At 34.9% G+C, this 19,010-nt stretch overlaps 1 protein-coding gene and 1 pseudogene across 1 annotated transcript in view; both read right to left on the bottom strand.

The window, feature by feature from the left end:
* The window catches only part of PATJ (PATJ, crumbs cell polarity complex component), a 320,321-nt gene that overhangs the window by 109,759 nt on the left and 191,552 nt on the right, over positions 1-19,010 (bottom strand). The gene's annotated exons all lie outside the window — the stretch shown is intronic.
* On the bottom strand, positions 2,893-3,011 carry LOC111745295 (annotated as a pseudogene).

Below are 19,010 nucleotides of genomic sequence, written 5' to 3'. Positions count from 1 at the left end.
CTTCAATGGTAGATACCTGCCATTATACGTTTGTCCAGATTTATAGAATGTACAAGAGCAAGAATAAACCCTAATGTAAACTATGGACTTGGGTCATAATGACATGTCAGTGTAGGCTCATCAATTGCAACAAATGCGTTACTCTGGACAGTGATATTGATAATGAGGGAGGCTATGCATGGGTGGAGATGGGGTATGTGGGAAATCTCTACCTCTCTCTCAATTTTGTTACTCTAAAAAAATAAAATATATATTTTTAAAGGATCCACCCTCTAGATTTTATATTTTCTCCTAATACTTTCATGCTTTTTTCTTTTTAAAATTTTTTCTTGTATTTACATCTTCTTACCTAACTTAGCTATAAGGGATATGGTTAAATAAGTCATATAGTCATTAAGAGTAATGTGGAAAAAAAAGCATACTTAGTGACATAGGAAATGTCCTAATGTATTGTAGCAAAACCTCGATAAACAATAGTATGTCCAGCATGATTACTTTTTTTGGTAACCAAATTTTTCAATCTCTTTAAATTTACAATGAACTACAAATAAAGATCTTTAAATCATAATTTAAAAATGAGAATGTGCAGAGTACTCGATTCAATGCCTGGCATTCAGGTAATTATTTGCAAATGTCTTCCCCACTGTACCTGGACTCTGCTTTCAGAAAGTCTTTCATAAATCTCGACCTATCAAACCTTGCAGCTTGAATTTTATGGCACTTGGTTTAAAAAATGTTACCTTGTTGCACTTATACCCCACCGAACATGGTGAAGTCAATCCCTGTTAAGTTGAAAGCACCAGGCGGGCACATAACATTTATTGGACTGAGCTAAACTCTGAGGGCAGAAACCAGTGTCCTCCTCTAGACATTCCCCAGCTTGTCGTGCATAGCTTGCACACAGTGACACTGGATGAGGATGGATTAAACCACAGAGCCCTGAATAGAAGTGGCACTTCCATTAATCAACTGCTAGTACGCGTTCTCTGAGGTGGGCTCCAGCCTTCAACGTGATAGAGGTTAAAAAAAAATGTTTTTCTTTTCTAATTAGCAAAAATTTGAGCATATAAAAAACTTGAGCTGTTTCATGTTTATGGCTAGGCCTGCTTTTTAGCTGGGATCCTCCATTTTGATAGAACAGAATACATGGTACTATGATTTTAAGAGAGAAAAATTACAGCCCAAATGAAGAAAGCAGGTCATTAATCTTCATTTACCTAAATCTACAGTTATGTCTTTCATGGTGCGGTTTCTGAATGTTGAGAGGCTCTGGCAGTAGAATGGCAAAGCATCTTGCTTATATTTTTTCCAGTGCCAACAACTGTGGTGTTTACTGCTAAGGCAGCTGTTTCCTGCCAATGTTCAGAAGCCTCTGGAGAAACTCTGCTATTCAGTGGAAAACTGGGAATAAGAACAAGAAACTCAAGATAGAGTGAAACTTGATTTCACTGGATTAAATCTAAAAGGAAAATGCAGATCTCTGGATTAAAAAATCTAAGACAAAACCTCTTTTTTGGCCTCAGAAATGACACATCTGCAGCCTGAGTTTCAGGAGAGGAAGATCTCTTTTGTGTGGTTTTTTTTTTAGGTTTTCTTTAACACAAAACAATTTCGCTATTTAAATAAAAGGTATATAGCTTGTAACTACCAGAGCAATTTTTATATTTCTTCATCACTATAGGAAATGCACTCCAGAGAAAATTCAGTAAGTAATTAGGAAGAATCTGATATATTTTATGTATAATTAACTTGAGACTGTCACTTATTCTGAGAAGCTGCTGTTCTCTGAGGGCACTATTCTTTAAACAACAGATGTAGGACATCTTCTAAGTAGAGCATTGGGGGGAAAAAAGCATTCTACACAGCCTGGAAGTCTTTTGGGTTAACACTAATTAATAATAGCAACCATTTTATTGAGTGCTTACTCTATGCCAAACACTATGCTAAACTCTTTAGGCACAGTATCTCATTTAAATATCAGAACAACTGGGATATTATGTACTTTCACCAAATAATGAAACTGAAACTCCAAGAGCTTGAGTAATTTGCCCAAGGAGATTTAGCTATTAGTTTAAAAGCCTATAATCCTAAGGCACACTTAGAGGTCACATCATCTATACGGTATACCTAAAAATCATGATTTCTAAAGGTGATCTTTACAAAGATATCTATTAAATAAACTCTGAGCAGAAACAGGAGGATGCCTACTACCTTAGCACTTGGAGTTTTGAGAGACAGAGTTCAGAATCAAGCATTTCACCACCACACATAGAAGAAATACCTGATTGTTGACTGTCAGGCTTTTTGAAGTCCCAAATGCAATATGGAGTCCTATAAGACTGTATCTTTCTGTTTGTGCAAACAAACTGCAACCAGAATAATATACACTTACTACATTTTTTTCCATTGTATATACATGGATTGACCACCATTTAAATTTTTTCCAACCCGAGCTAAAACAATTGAAATATTTAATTTTGAGGCAAATAAGCTCTCATTCTTTTAGATATGACTTATCATTCAGATTATCTAGAAATTGGAAAATCATACTTTTCCATTTACTTCCAGTAAATTGAGAAGTAGAGAAACTAAGTGCCTTTCCCAAAGTTTCTCTTTTCAAAGTTGATGCAATGATATGTGAAAAGAATAATAAATTATTTAGATATGTCTTTATTTTTAATATCTCATAATGGTGAGAAGAACTATCTTTACTCTTGATTTGGGGTTCCCACTCCATCCAAATAATTTATTTATTATCTGAAAATCCGAGATTTTGCAACTTTTACTTTTATTTTTTATTTATTTATTTTTTTCGGTGAGGCAACCTTTGGTTGACTTCACAGATTGCAAGGACCTTGTCAGTCTACAATCCCTTATTTTTTTTTTTTTTTACGCCTATAGCACCTGGTCTTCCTAGGTAGTCTCCCATCCAAGTACTACCCAGGCCCGACCCTGCTTAGCTTCCAAGTTCAGACGGGATCAGGCTTGTTCAGGGTGGCCTGGCCATAGAGATTTGCAACTTTTTCATTCAAGGAAACCATATATCATAATTCTCCTGGGATAGTCCAGTTTATGCATGTTGTTCCAATTATTAATAGTGTTCCTTCTCAAAAGTAACCCAGTGGATGATAAATTATATCTTTATCCCACGTTCATCAAGCCATGATTATGGAAAGTATATTTCATGCCATTTTGTCTTGATTTCTGTATCACTAAATGAGAAAGCCAGGCCAGACTGGGGTAGGGAGGTTTGGTAGAGACTTCGGGGATCTTTGCCAGCACAAAACCACTTCTCTTTGCAAGGGATGGTCCTTCAGACCTTCCCATCACAAATACCATTTATGATGCTGAGCATCCATGTTTGAATTGCTCATCATGTCATTCAAGGGGGACATATGTTACAGACTGAGACAATTAAGACTATCTATTGGAGGGGGTTAAATTGGGGCTGAGACATAAGTAACGATTCTCTATATCTTCTCTGAGCTTCTGTGAGATGCCACATTCTGCAACACGGATGAAGGAGCAGGGAAAACCATCACTTCCTGAGGCCCTCATGCATCTTGATATTTAGGTTCCAGGAGGGACACTCACACCATTACAATAAATTCCTTTTTTGGTTAAATTACCTTGAACTAATTTCCGTTCTTTGCCACTAAAAGGTCTTCATAGATACAGTACCTGGTGCTCCCTTTAATTCTAAATATTAATTTATACATCCCAGTGACATCTCTCTCTCTGTATTTCCTTGTTTTATGCCCTCTCAAAGACACTCAGTAACTTACCTTGGCATTCAAAAGAGAGAAAAAAAGGGGAAAAAAAGACAGAGGAAAAAGGCTCTCTGTCCAAAGGAGCTTTCTAATATGTGTTTGACCCACAGTTCTAGTTTTCTTATCTGTGTTTGGGTTCCTCTTCTGATTACTGACAAAAAAGGCCTCCTGAGATCCTCATGGTCAGTAACTTCTACCTCAGCTCTGTGGCCCCTGGTGCCAGAAAGACAGCAATGTTTTACCATGGGTAAGTTAGCTCATCTTTTCCTAAGCTCTGAATTTCTTGTTCAACAAAATGTCATTCAGGAGCAAATTATAGCAGCTCTGGATACTGAAGATGATAGCACCCAATGAGAAACATCTGTATTTGTAAAATTTATAAATCATATTGTAAAAGGTTTTCATTGTGATTAATTTTCCCCTCATGGGTTGGTTTCTGCTACTGTAGTAAAACAAACAAACAAACAAACAAGTAAATAAACAAAAAACCCACTGACTTGAGGTAAACTGTCTATATTTAGGTACCAGAGATGAGATACTTAATTGCAATATTTTATAGTTTGTAGAAAAAGCAGAACCGAGGTTAATCCAGAAAAGATTCACCAAAAGTAAATGGATGTAAATACTTTTGTTATATTACATAAACTTGCCTTCCCTTTAGAGGTGTTTAATGAGATTTGTTTCAAAAAAATTAAATATTCAAAAATGTCATAAAGAAATAGGTATTCAACTACTCTTAATTTTCCTCAGTTCAACTGAACATGAATATAAATTTATGCTAGAGAGCAGCTCAATTAAATTTATTCAAAAACTTTACCAAATTGGAAGTAAAAGTTAATTAACTTAAGCTCAAATTAGAAATATTAATTATACAAAATCTAAAAGTTAGTTCAAGCAACAGATTTGCCTGAGGTTTGAATATCAAGTTATAATATATTTAACAAAACTCCCTCCTCCTATGCTTTTATTAAAGTAGAAAGATTTATTATGAACCATGATAATTATTATTGAAGAACTGAATTGGATATCAAGTAACTGGAATTGCTGACAGTGAAATCTGAGAGTCCTTCTATCTAATTCGCTTTCAAATATATTTTAAAATGCACATTTTAAGACATTAGAATCTGCAGGTTAACATTTTCTATAATAAACTCTTATTGAGTAAAACACACGCAGAAAAAAATGAACAAATCATAAGTGTTTATAACTTGATGAATCTTTTTATAGGTTAAGTTTTAATCTAACAATTCAACTTCTAAAAATTTAACCTAAAAAGATTAAAAACCTGAGTGTCTGTAATGACTATACTTATAATAGAAAAAGGAAAAACTATACATTTGACAAAAGATTTATTATATTTGCCATCGACAAATGGAAAACTGTGCCATTAAAAGGAGGTAAAGGAAGAGGACATGGATCTAGATCCACTGCCATAAAAAGATAATATTATTGAGTGAAAAAAGTAACAAAATATCATATAATCTATTTATCTCATTATTTTCATTTATGTAAAATTCTTCTTTGAGTCTAAAGAAAGCTGGCTGAGTATCTCTACTAAATGTCAACAATGATGGTATCTCTGGTGGGATTTAAGATGACTTCCATTTGTTTTTCTATATTGATATTTTATAACTACTTAGTAATAATACCGTTTAATAAATGCTTACAACATACAAGGCTCACATACTACACATGTGCATACACTCAGCTTAAATACATCATTTCACTTATATTGCACATAAATCAGTAGAGGAATGCATTAGTACCTCATTAGACAGATGGAGAAATTGAGGCTTAGAAAGTTTAAGGAACTAAACCATATTTAGAGCCCGTATTTACAGCCAGATCATTTTGAGTCTAAAAGCCTTTCCTGATAATGATCAGAAAATATTCCTAAGAGTATTTATCTGGTGTGGGGAGAAAAAGCCACAGGATAAGTAATACATTCTTAATCTTATGGAATTTTAAATCCAATTAACAGAAATAGAAACCTCTTTATCACCATGTATGTTTTAGATACAAGATTCTCTGATAAAGTCACTTTGTAGGAATTAATTCAGGCAGATATGGTCCCTGACCTCAAGCATCTGGTATTCTAATAAATGACACAGTCTTGGGAACAAGTCATTGCACTGCTATATGATGGATGTCGGCATAAAGCAAAAAGTGAATGTCTCTTCTTGGAGATGGGTGGGTTGGTCTTGAGAAGCTGACAGAAACTTAGCATGAACAGGGAGAAGTGAGAGGCAGGAAGGGCACCAGGACTAGGGAAAAGCATATGAAAAGAGATGTAGGTATTACATGTAGGTCTCTTTGTAGAAAGTATAGGTACTTCAGTAAAGCTTTTGGGCAGGAAAGCAGACTAACAGAGAATAGAGCTAGCCAGGACTTGTTCAAAGAATACCTTGTGTACTTGAATATTTTCCGTTTCCAAAAATCTTGGGCAACAGTCCCTATGAAGAATGATCTTCATTTTCCAAACCACTGGGAGAACCGAAGGGAATAAAGGGGTGCCAAGGCCAGGGTACCAAACAGGGAAGATGACTAAAACTCACATGAAAACACAATTTCATTAGAACGAAAAAGTATTTCTGAATAAATTATCACATTAAATTTTTTCTCAAAAAAGACAAAATAATATATATCAAGCTTCAAAATCTTAATTCTTTGGGCAAAGGAGCAAGTTGTAAAGACTAAGTTTAATGGATGTAGTGCTAAAAGGAGATCTCTGGCAACTTCAGTTTAATCTATCTTCTGTGCAGTACAATGTTCCCAAAGGAACACACGTTCATTTAAAAGGTTTAAGTGTGAAAGATTTTTCTCTCTTGAACAAAACTAATTAAATTGAAATAACTTCTAAAGGCAAAGTGATAGTAATGTGTAGCTCACATCTTTCTAAATTGGATATACTAAGAAAATAGTAAGATATTCTTTTGCATCCTAAATGCCGACAATTTAAAAAACTATTGACTTCAAGGAAGTGAGCAGAGAAATATGTTCACATGTGGCTCTTTTAGTGTTTCTGGGGAAATTGGTCCAGTTGCTATAGGCTGGTTCATTGACTAAATGAAGTAGGTACCTGTAGATATTTCCTATTACCTGCAAGGCATAGGAAGGAACAAGTAACTGGAGGCAGAAGTATAATCTACCTTTCAGCAGCTCATTAATATTGCAGGGGAATCATGTTTTCCTGGGAGGCTGAGGCATTACAGCTTAATTCTATTTACAGTATTGTTAGTCACATAAATAATTACAACACAGGTGATCTGATCCAGAATTCCTTTTTCTAAGAACATCAGCACACTAAGAGTTAAGATGTTCCCTAAACTAGTAATGCACAGCTTAATATTTGCTGCTTTCGTAGGAACAATCTGATTAGAGCTCTACTCCAATTCCCTCTGTTACTGGAAGTTTTTTCTTTTGCCTTCAAAATAGTTTCCTTGCAGCTTCTACAGACATAGCCACAAACCCAATCCATCATTAAAAGACTCTATCAAAGTCCCTAACTCCCCTCCTTCCAATCCAGTTTCCTTTTATCTCTCTCTTTTATTTTTAAACATTAATCTTGTCAGTGAATCAGTCCTACAGTGGCAGGAGTATGCCACATATATTTGATAACTTTTAAAGTATATCTCATACAGAGTCTAGCACTGCCACACTGCTCAGCAGGACAGGTAGGTTAAGTAGGTGCTTCTGTACTTCTGTAATGAGAATACTGAGACTTACAAACTCAGTTCTAGGTAAGGTTGTGGCAGAGTCAGAATCTAAACTCAAGTTTCCCTGTCCCGAAGCTTCTTTCCAGTAAGTATGGGGCCTGTGCAATGGGCAACACATATGTTTAACTTGATGCCATGGGACTCCTGCTACTTCATTTAATACGTATCCTAACCACCCATATTCTGTCCCCAAATACCTTCTTCCTTCCTTTCCTTCCTTTCCTTCCTTCCCTCCCTCCCTCCTTCCATCCCTCCCTCCCTCCTTCCCTTCCTTCCTCCTTCCCTCCCACATTCTCCCTCCCTCCTCTTAAATCAATCAATCAATCAATTAATTAGTTTTTTATGACTATGTGGTCTCCCATCCAAGTACCAACCAGGCCCAACCCTGCTTAGCTTCCGAGATCAGACCAGATCGGGCTTGTTCAGGGTGGCATGGCTGTAGATGCTTCCTCCCTCTTTAAATAACTCCTCAGCACCCAGTTCTAAACTCTGTACAGTGGTGAAGGCAGAGAAAGATCCAATTCGAGTGTTAACTTTAAAAACTCTGCCCCATCAGAGTATAGTACTATTTCCTCAGTCTTTTCTTATGTATATATGTATGACAAATGTGTGAAGAGACAATGAAAAAAACTACACCTGTCAGGTTGGCGAAGGTCTGGTAATATCCAGTGTTTTTTAGATTTGGGGGAAATAACCTTTCTTACATACTGATAGTAGGGCGGAAAGACGATTTATTCCAACAATTGCACAAAGGCATATACACCAGTATTTTTTAATATTACTTGAACTGACACAGAAAATGATATACCATTCAGTAAAAAAATGTATGTACAATATGATTTTGTGTACATTAACTATAAAATCTATATTTGCACAGAAGTATATGACTATGCAAGCAAGAAATGGGAAAAATGGTAAGTTGACAGTGGTTACTTCTGGAGCAGCATTACAAAGGTAAAAGAGGGAAGATTATTACTTATACCTGTACAATTAGAATTTTTTATGATTACATGTTACTTTAAAAACATGTAAAAAAAGTGTAATCTCTGTTAAAAAAAAGAGAAAAATAGCAGTAAGAAGCACTACCTTATGACATCTCAGTATGTTAGGGAATCAATCAGAATTAAAACCTATTTGTTAACCTAATACTTTTGAATCATAGCCAGAAACATCAATATGGATAGGCAATATGATTTAGAAAGTCAAAATAATTTTAAATTATAAAATTTAAATATTGTGCAAAATGTTGAGCCTTCAGCTGTGAAATCATCCTATTCTCCTGTCCTCATTTTTCCAGCCACAGCTCCTAAGTCTAGGTCAATCCCACTCTCTTGGCATTTAGAAGAGATGGATGGAGACAGACTCAAGTTAAAGGGCAGGAAGCACTACAGACTACGTAAAGATCTTTCCTTTCCCTTTTGTGGATTCAGGAACACATTCATTGCTACTTGTATTGGTTGTCAAAATTTCTAGTTCCATCACTGGGCACACCGTTTTATTTCATGCAATTGGTGTGTAATCTGAATTGAATAACAAATGGTTATATTTTCTACAATAAGTTTGCAGAGGTACTTGGTACTTTGTCAATGTTCTTCTAGGACAAAGGCAAATATTTACATCTAGATTCCTGACTAGATTCATATGATATATCAAACTAGGTAACTTTCAAAAAAGCACATCAAGGCTCCACCTTCAAATTTTCATCTAGTGGGCTGGGGTGAAAGGCTGTTATTTAGGCAAAGCTGTCCTATAATGCTGATATACAGCCTTGGTTGAGAGTAACTTATACAGTGAAAGAGATTTATTTGGTAAAATTTTTGAGAAAGGATTTACAGCTTTTCTGTTCCCTAAAACAGAAACACCTTAGGCTAAATCACATGCTGAAGCTTGAGAAGCAAAAATTTAGATTCCACAACCACAAAATATTAAGTTGAAAGGTTTTTAAAGATATTGAGTCCTCTTTCACTTTACAGTTAGAATACCAGAGAGATTAAGGAATTTATCTGAGGGAAATAATTAAATATATATCCGGTCACCCCAATAAATTTAATAAACAATAAAACATATATCTGGTATTAGAAGCCATCTCTCTTATAAAAAATAGTACATTTTCAATAAATAATAACTAATATTTATTTTTCTACTGTCTACTTTTGGATTTCGAGTTGATTATCTAAAGTTAAATATTTGAAAAAACTCTATACTGAGATGTCAAAGCTAAATAAGTATTTTATTTAGAAAAATAACAAAAATAATGTCATGAATTTATGCCTAAACAGTTGTGTTAGGTCTTAAAAAATGTCTCTGGAAGTATACTGACTAAAATACATGAGCAAAAAAATGGCATGAGGGAAATACATGTCCTTATTGAGGATTTATTTAAGTAACTCAGTGTAGCTGGATCACAGTGATAGAAGCTGGAATGGTAGGTTAAAGATATCTTTTGAAGGACTTTGAATATTACGGTAAGAAACCTAAATAGGTGCAGAAAAAGCATTTGACAGAATACAATGCTAAATTGTGATTTAAAAAACCCTCTTATCAAATTAGAAATGGAAGAGAAGTTCCTCAGTTTGATAAGGGGCACCTATAAAGAACCTACAGCTAAGATCTTATTTAATAATCTAACAATAAATGCCTTTCTTTGAGATGAGAAAGAGAAAAGACAGAAAGAGAGAGAGAGAGAGAAAGAGAAAGGAAGAGGAGAAGGAAGAGGAGGAAGAAGAAAAGATAAGCCATAAATCGTATAACTGATAAAGAACTAGTATCCTAAACATATAAAGAACTCTTACGTTTAATTCAATTATAAAAAGACAAACAACCTAATTTAAAATAAGGAGAAGACTTGAATGGACACTCCACAAGAGAATATATCTGAATGGCTGCTTAACACAAGAAACATGCTCAACGCCATCCATCGTCAGGAAAATGTACGTTAAAACCACATGAGGAACCATTATACACCCACCAGAGCAGTTGTGGAACAACCAGACTGCTCATACGCTGCTGGTGGGAATGTTTAATGGCCTAATCACTTGGAAAAAAGGGTTGCAGATTCTTTTTAAGTTAAACACACAAATATCCTGTTTCCTAGTAATTTACCATTAATATTTACCCAAGAGAAAAGAAAATATTCATCCTCAAAAAGGCCTGTCACACAAATGTTCATAGCAGGTTTATTCATTATAGTCAAAACTCTGGAAAAAAATCCAGATGTCCACCTACAGGTAAACTGATGAACAAACTGTGTTAGAGTGACATGGTGGAATACTACTCAGCAGCAAAAAGGAACAAACTACTAATCCATGGAACAACATAGATGAAACAGACATGCTGAGAAGGAAACTGTACACAAAAGAGTACAAACTGTATGATCCCATTTATATGAAGTTCAGAAAAGAACAAATTAATCAAAGGTAAAAAGAAAAAAATCAATACAGTAGTTGCCTCCCAGGATAGGGGTGGGAGGTTCCAATGGGAAAGGACATGAGAAGAGTGTCTGGGGAGACGAAAATGATAGATGGTAGAGTTGCACAGGTGTATATGGTTGTTAAAATTGTACAGATAAGATCTGTGCATTTCATTTTATGTAAGTTTTGCCACACAAGACTATAAAAATGTTAACTGAGTAGGGATGGGTATATGTAGGTACAGATGATACATAAAAGGCAGGCTGTTGGTAATTGCTGAAATATGTGATGGCTACACAAAAGAATTTTATTATATTATCCATTTACTTTGTAGATGTTAAAAAATATCAATAAAGTATTTTTTGTTGTTGTTTAAGGAGGAAGAAACATATATGGGTATATGTTTTCCTGATAGAACACTTTTTGATTTTTAATACTTAAGCTTCATAGAATTTACATCTCTAAATACAGTATTTTTCAGTAAACATTTATATAGGAAAAATTTATATCCACATTCTCAATATAAAATAAAAGATTTTAAATAAAATGTCGTGAGGGAAAAGTCCCGAGGTGTTTTCCAAGTACAGAATCACAAAGAGAGGTTTTGAATTGCACATTCAGTATCAAAAACTGGGATGTGCGGTTTGGATGTTGGTTGAACTAAAAGAAAGCAAGTTATTGTATATGAAACAACTGTGTTAGCAATCACACTACTTGGTGATTCTGTAGCGATATTAGGCACTTTACATCCTAATACTATTATGTGTTACCTAAATACAATATTTTTATGGTATTTTAGCTATATTTTAGGAAAGGGGGAGCGTGTTGATTTGTAATGAATAATTTTTCCTGACTTAAAATAATGAGAAAAAAATAAAAATAAAATAAAATAATGAGAAATAGGCTCATGGTTACTGTTTTGGTGGAATGTCTGATTTTCATGTTGGATTACTGATTTTAAGCTCACCTCTTAAAAACTATAATTAAAACACACATATTCAATCACATTTGTGATGAGTTTAAGCAGTTGTTTGATATCGTCAGCAAGTCGAACTTGGAATAAGAATTTCATTAATACTCTTCTTTCAGTTTCATGACTTAAAATTGTGAAATTACTGTGACTCCAAATGTTCATTGTGCAAATAAAGCAAAATACAGAAATAAATTATAAGTTGAGGCAGATAGAAGGAAACTTTTCTCAATAATTTAAGAGCATGTCTTTCCAGACTGCATTTTAAGTGCAGTCACTATGATAGCAATGAGTAGAAATGGAAGGAAATGGGAAAGAAACTAGAAAAAAGAGGGAACAGAGGCCTGGAGAACTATCTCAAAGTTGTGTAAGACCTAAGAAAAAACTGCAGAAAGGAGAGGAGAGTCTCAAGAGGTACTGCTGAAAATCAATTATTCCTTCCAAAAGGCAAGTTTCTTTTTCAGCATACATTCCTATCCCTATTTTTTAATATTCTTTCCACATTAATCTAAGTTTCTTAGATTACCTTCATATTTACTTTCTGCTTTCATGACACTTTCTCTCCATGATTTTAAGATAATGTGGCTCACTGTACAGATCCCACATAAAGCTTTTGTAGAGCAATAACGAGGACTGCAATAATAAAAAATTAAATGTCATTCTTCCAGAAGATCAGTAAGAATATAGATATTTAGCCTAAATATTTCAGCAGCATAAAGACAATGACATGTGACTAAGTAATTCAAAACTCTTCCCCTAATAAGCCAGGGACAGAAACAAAAATGGCAGAAACAGAGCTCAAAGACTTCACTGCAAGAAACACAGAAAAAAGAACGAGGCTTCTCAATATAAGCTAGATTTTACATATATTTCTTGTAGCCTAAAAACAAAACTTTAGTTCTGTAATAGTGCTGAGGGGGAAAGCTCTTAAATTATGAAGTTCAAGAAGCTCTCAAATTGGGCAAGAACCACCTCTAAAAAATATTATTTTTTCTTCCCAGGTTCTTGAGAGAGAAGTATAATTTCGCCAACTGCATTCTTCTGTTAATGAATTCAAAGTGGCACTAAATATTAAGATAAAAAGAGTAACATGGTATTGCATTATGAGAAACTACCTCAGATATTTTAAACTAGTACTGTATTAACTGCATTAATCTAGATCTACCAAAACTACAAAATGATGAGAAATTCACTTTCCTTCTAGAATCATTATTAATCTAGAACTGAATAACTTAAGAACAAAGCCCTTAAGGGTTGGAAAAGCTAGTATTTGCATACTGATTCTGCTCCTTCATGTTTCAGTTTCCTTATGTGTAACATAAGGATTAAAATAGCACCAACTTCCATTGGGTTTTTGTAAAAGTTAAGAGAGAATGAACAGAAAAAATTTAGCACTGCCTCATAAATATGTTTTCTTAATGAGTACATCTTTTTGTAACTCAACCTGGATATAACACAATGGATTACTTAGGGAAGATAAGTTAGCAAGACAAAAAAAGCTATCAGTTACAAGATGGTAATGACCTGGGGGATTGCACTCTGAAGAAAGGAAAAATGTTGCACACATCACAGAGGTCCCATGTTTTGTGTGTGAGGCTGATCACTCAGCTAGCATCACATATTTCTGTTGACTTTTGAATTGTGAATTAGGTTGTAGATTATTTTAATAGTCACAAAATGGGGTGACTTTAGCTTTGTATATGGGAAGGTCATGTTCAGGACATTCTTTCAGTATTTATTTTTGCCAGGTCTGATCAACAAATTTTTTAACTGAGATACAGTAGACATATAATAAATCACGTATTTAAAATGTAAAATTTGATGTGTTTTGATACTCATGAAACCATTGCCACAATAAAAAAAATTGGTCAATTTATTTTTGTACTTTTAGCTATTATAAACCTATTTATGTTAATAAAACTGTAGGAAAATAATTTTATTGCAATTTTGAAATCCTTCACTTTCTGCTCATTAAACTAGTGTTTCTGCAATGGGATATTTTAATACATGAAGTCTCTTAGAGCATAATTATTGCATTAAGAAGTACACTTTATAAAATTACATCTATGTATGATAATAATCTAAAGAAGCCAATCTAAGATGACAGACACTTCTGACTGTAAATTAGAAAGAATGGTATCTATGGATGCACGAATGGTAGTGATTTATTTACTATTGTTTTACGCTTCTAAATCACATCTAAGTCTTCTTAAAGATTTCAAAAATAATTCACTGGCAACCAGCAGAGAGTTAAGGATCAGCTGCTGGGACTGTTGAGGTGGTAAAGGCCCTTGGGTAAGAGTTACATCATAAAGCAGCTACATGTACCTGAGTCAGTCATTTAATTTTCATGGCTTCGATTTTTTTTTTCCATTATTAAATAAATACTACGAGACCATAGGGTCTGAGTTTACCTATAGTTGTATATCTTTATCCCTGGCAAATATGAGAAGTATTCATGCTTTTTATTTTTAACGATTTTTAAATAAACATACACACATGCAAAATAACAAGATTTAGTTTGGGCTATCTTGCAGGTAAACGTTACAAAGGGAATGTCCTTCTTCTATCTTGAAGGATGTGGGAGCCAGACAAGACACAGCTCTACATGCTAGCCCAATCAATTGTGCACTTCCTGTGCCACCCACGCTGTTCCTTCTGGCTGCTTCTGTAACCTGACAAATCACTCCAGTTCCCCGCACAGCACTATGGGCTCTCTCTTCCCACACTTGCACTGTAGGGAAGATTATAAATAAACCTTATGTTCATATGACAGCACCATGCCCGGGCCTGTGTATTTTCTAGGACTAATTGCTTAGGGAAAGCCAATACTCTAGTGCAAGTCTTATTCCAGTCTACATGGTAATTATATGCTAATACCTTTTGAAATCAATTCAGAACCCCATATTACTATCGCAGTAAAGGGCAAAGAAGCTGAGATTTAATCACATTGTCTTCTGGGGGCTTAATGTGAGATTTTTTTAAATACGTGAACTGGGCCATCGATTGACAGAACCTGCTGACTGCTTTTCCACTGTAACAATGCAGTCCCACAGCAACAAAACTGCTGGCGAATGTTGTGCCAAAAATCAGTCACGGACAGGGCTCTAGTAGGGAGGCAGAGTTTCTGAATTCAAAGAAGTCACACGTTTGTTTGACAGGTCTGTTTTCTACTTCCTCTAAATTAGCCTCATCTTAAGGCTTAAAAGAAGTCAGATTAACTATCTATAAAAGGAGACTGGGAGCAAAGTAATAACGACAGCAACAAAGCACTAATGAGAAATAATATGAGCAAATGGCGGAGTTGTAAAAAATAATCGAGACGTGGATAACTTTACCTCGACTGAGGAGAGAAACCACAAAAACAAATGGAGTGTGGGTGGGTAAGCAAATGCACAGATGTGCTCTAACTTGGAAATCTAGTAAGTACACTCTAAAAGCCCACTGCAAATGCCTCCCTCCTACATAACGCAGTGTCCTTCTACCATCTAATACACTGCAATATCCAAAGAATAGCTATTGTAACACTGGCTTTAGCTTTCCTGGCACTCATTATTAAATCAATTTCTTATTCTCAGTTCAGAATCACACTGGATTTGATATCATGCTATATACAAATTCTTTACATGTCATAGAGAAAGGACTGAAATTTTTTCTCAGCTATAAAAAGAAACCAGGGAAATGCTTCCCACAGGAATATTTCCCCCCTAGATAAAAAGAGTAACATGGTATTGCATTATGAGAAACTACCTCAGATATTTTAAACTAGTACTGTATTAACTGCATTAATCTAGATCTACCAAAACTACAAAATGATGAGAAATTCACTTTCCTTCTAGAATCATTATTAATCTAGAACTGAATAACTTAAGAACAAAGCCCTTAAGAGTTGGAAAAGCTAGTATTTGCATACTGATTCTGCTCCTTCATATTTCAGTTTCCTTATGTGTAACATAAGGATTAAAATAGCGCCAACTTCCATTGGGTTTTTGTAAAAGTTAAGAGAGAATGAACAGAAAAAATTTAGCACTGCCTCATAAATATGTTTTCTTAATGAGTACATCTTTTTGTAACTCAACCTGGATATAACACAATGGATTACTTAGGGAAGATAAGTTAGCAAGACAAAAAAAGCTATCAGTTACAAGATGGTAATGACCTGGGGGATTGCACTCTGAAGAAAGGAAAAATGTTGCACACATCACAGAGGTCCCATGTTTTGTGTGTGAGGCTGATCACTCAGCTAGCATCACATATTTCTGTTGACTTTTGAATTGTGAATTAGGTTGTAGATTATTTTAATAGTCACAAAATGGGGTGACTTTAGCTTTGTATATGGGAAGGTCATGTTCAGGACATTCTTTCAGTATTTATTTTTGCCAGGTCTGATCAACAAATTTTTTAACTGAGATACAGTAGACATATAATAAATCACGTATTTAAAATGTAAAATTTGATGTGTTTTGATACTCATGAAACCATTGCCACAATAAAAAAAATTGGTCAATTTATTTTTGTACTTTTAGCTATTATAAACCTATTTATGTTAATAAAACTGTAGGAAAATAATTTTATTGCAATTTTGAAATCCTTCACTTTCTGCTCATTAAACTAGTGTTTCTGCAATGGGATATTTTAATACATGAAGTCTCTTAGAGCATAATTATTGCATTAAGAAGTACACTTTATAAAATTACATCTATGTATGATAATAATCTAAAGAAGCCAATCTAAGATGACAGACACTTCTGACTGTAAATTAGAAAGAATGGTATCTATGGATGCACGAATGGTAGTGATTTATTTACTATTGTTTTACGCTTCTAAATCACATCTAAGTCTTCTTAAAGATTTCAAAAATAATTCACTGGCAACCAGCAGAGAGTTAAGGATCAGCTGCTGGGACTGTTGAGGTGGTAAAGGCCCTTGGGTAAGAGTTACATCATAAAGCAGCTACATGTACCTGAGTCAGTCATTTAATTTTCATGGCTTCGATTTTTTTTTTCTATTATTAAATAAATACTACGAGACCATAGGGTCTGAGTTTACCTATAGTTGTATATCTTTATCCCTGGCAAATATGAGAAGTATTCATGCTTTTTATTTTTAACGATTTTTAAATAAACATACACACATGCAAAATAACAAGATTTAGTTTGGGCTATCTTGCAGGTAAACGTTACAAAGGGAATGTCCTTCTTCTATCTTGAAGGATGTGGGAGCCAGACAAGACACAGCTCTACATGCTAGCCCAATCAATTGTGCACTTCCTGTGCCACCCACGCTGTTCCTTCTGGCTGCTTCTGTAACCTGACAAATCACTCCAGTTCCCCGCACAGCACTATGGGCTCTCTCTTCCCACACTTGCACTGTAGGGAAGATTATAAATAAACCTTATGTTCATATGACAGCACCATGCCCGGGCCTGTGTATTTTCTAGGACTAATTGCTTAGGGAAAGCCAATACTCTAGTGCAAGTCTTATTCCAGTCTACATGGTAATTATATGCTAATACCTTTTGAAATCAATTCAGAACCCCATATTACTATCGCAGTAAAGGGCAAAGAAGCTGAGATTTAATCACATTGTCTTCTGGGGGCTTAATGTGAGATTTTTTTAAATACGTGAACTGGGCCATCGATTGACAGAACCTGCTGACTGCTTTTCCACTGTAACAATGCAGTCCCACAGCAACAAAACTGCTGGCGAATGTTGTGCCAAAAATCAGTCACGGACAGGGCTCTAGTAGGGAGGCAGAGTTTCTGAATTCAAAGAAGTCACACGTTTGTTTGACAGGTCTGTTTTCTACTTCCTCTAAATTAGCCTCATCTTAAGGCTTAAAAGAAGTCAGATTAACTATCTATAAAAGGAGACTGGGAGCAAAGTAATAACGACAGCAACAAAGCACTAATGAGAAATAATATGAGCAAATGGCGGAGTTGTAAAAAATAATCGAGACATGGATAACTTTACCTCGACTGAGGAGAGAAACCACAAAAACAAATGGAGTGTGGGTGGGTAAGCAAATGCACAGATGTGCTCTAACTTGGAAATCTAGTAAGTACACTCTAAAAGCCCACTGCAAATGCCTCCCTCCTACATAACGCAGTGTCCTTCTACCATCTAATACACTGCAATATCCAAAAAGAATAGCTATTGTAACACTGGCTTTAGCTTTCCTGGCACTCATTATTAAATCAATTTCTTATTCTCAGTTCAGAATCACACTGGATTTGATATCATGCTATATACAAATTCTTTACATGTCATAGAGAAAGGACTGAAATTTTTTCTCAGCTATAAAAAGAAACCAGGGAAATGCTTCCCACAGGAATATTTCCCCCCTGTCATCCCTGATCTAGAGCCAAAAGCCACATGAGAAGATGGGTTATAACTCCTTAAGAATCCAGTATGTGCATTTTTCATTCTCTCAGCTTTTCAAGATGATGCATGGAGCTACTGAGGAATAAGAAGATGGCTCCTCTCTGGGACATACTTTCAGAGACAAATGTATTAATATAAACAAACTGAAAAACTGAAATACACAAATCCACATAAAATATTATTTTATAAATAATATCATCTACAATTTATTAAAGTATTACTATGAGCCAGACATTGTGGCAAAGCTTGACATATCTTCTATCATTAATTCTCATAACGCCCTTTCAGGTTGATTGATGCTATACAATCCCTTGACTGTAAGCTATATGAGGACAGGTATCGCGGATTTTGTTCACCAATAGAAAATCAGCACACTCTTCATATAGCGCCTCCAAATGACAGATGCACAGTAAGATACTTGCTGAATGAGTAAGTTCCATTTGCTAAAGGAGGTAACTGAGGGACAGAGAAGATAAATAAGTAGCCAAACATATGTGACTCGAGAATCTGTGTTCCGATATATTTTTATCTGTTTTTTTTTTTTTTTAAAACGAGAAATAGTGGTGAGTAGAGGGGGATTATCTTATTGTCATGTTTCATTGTCTTCCTCTTCCCATCTCTGAATGAAGATAAAAATGCTGAATAGCAACAAATGGGCCAAATTCAGAAAGTCAAAAGAATAGGAGAGGTCCAATATGGCAATTTGCTAATATTCTTTTTTACCCAGCAGAGCTTTTCCAGTCTCTAGCCTAGAAAACAG

Source organism: Pteropus vampyrus, unplaced genomic scaffold (genome assembly GCF_000151845.1).
Source record: "Pteropus vampyrus isolate Shadow unplaced genomic scaffold, Pvam_2.0 Scaffold151, whole genome shotgun sequence".
NCBI lineage: Eukaryota > Metazoa > Chordata > Mammalia > Chiroptera > Pteropodidae > Pteropus > Pteropus vampyrus.
This window is presented reverse-complemented; position numbering and strand designations above follow the sequence as displayed.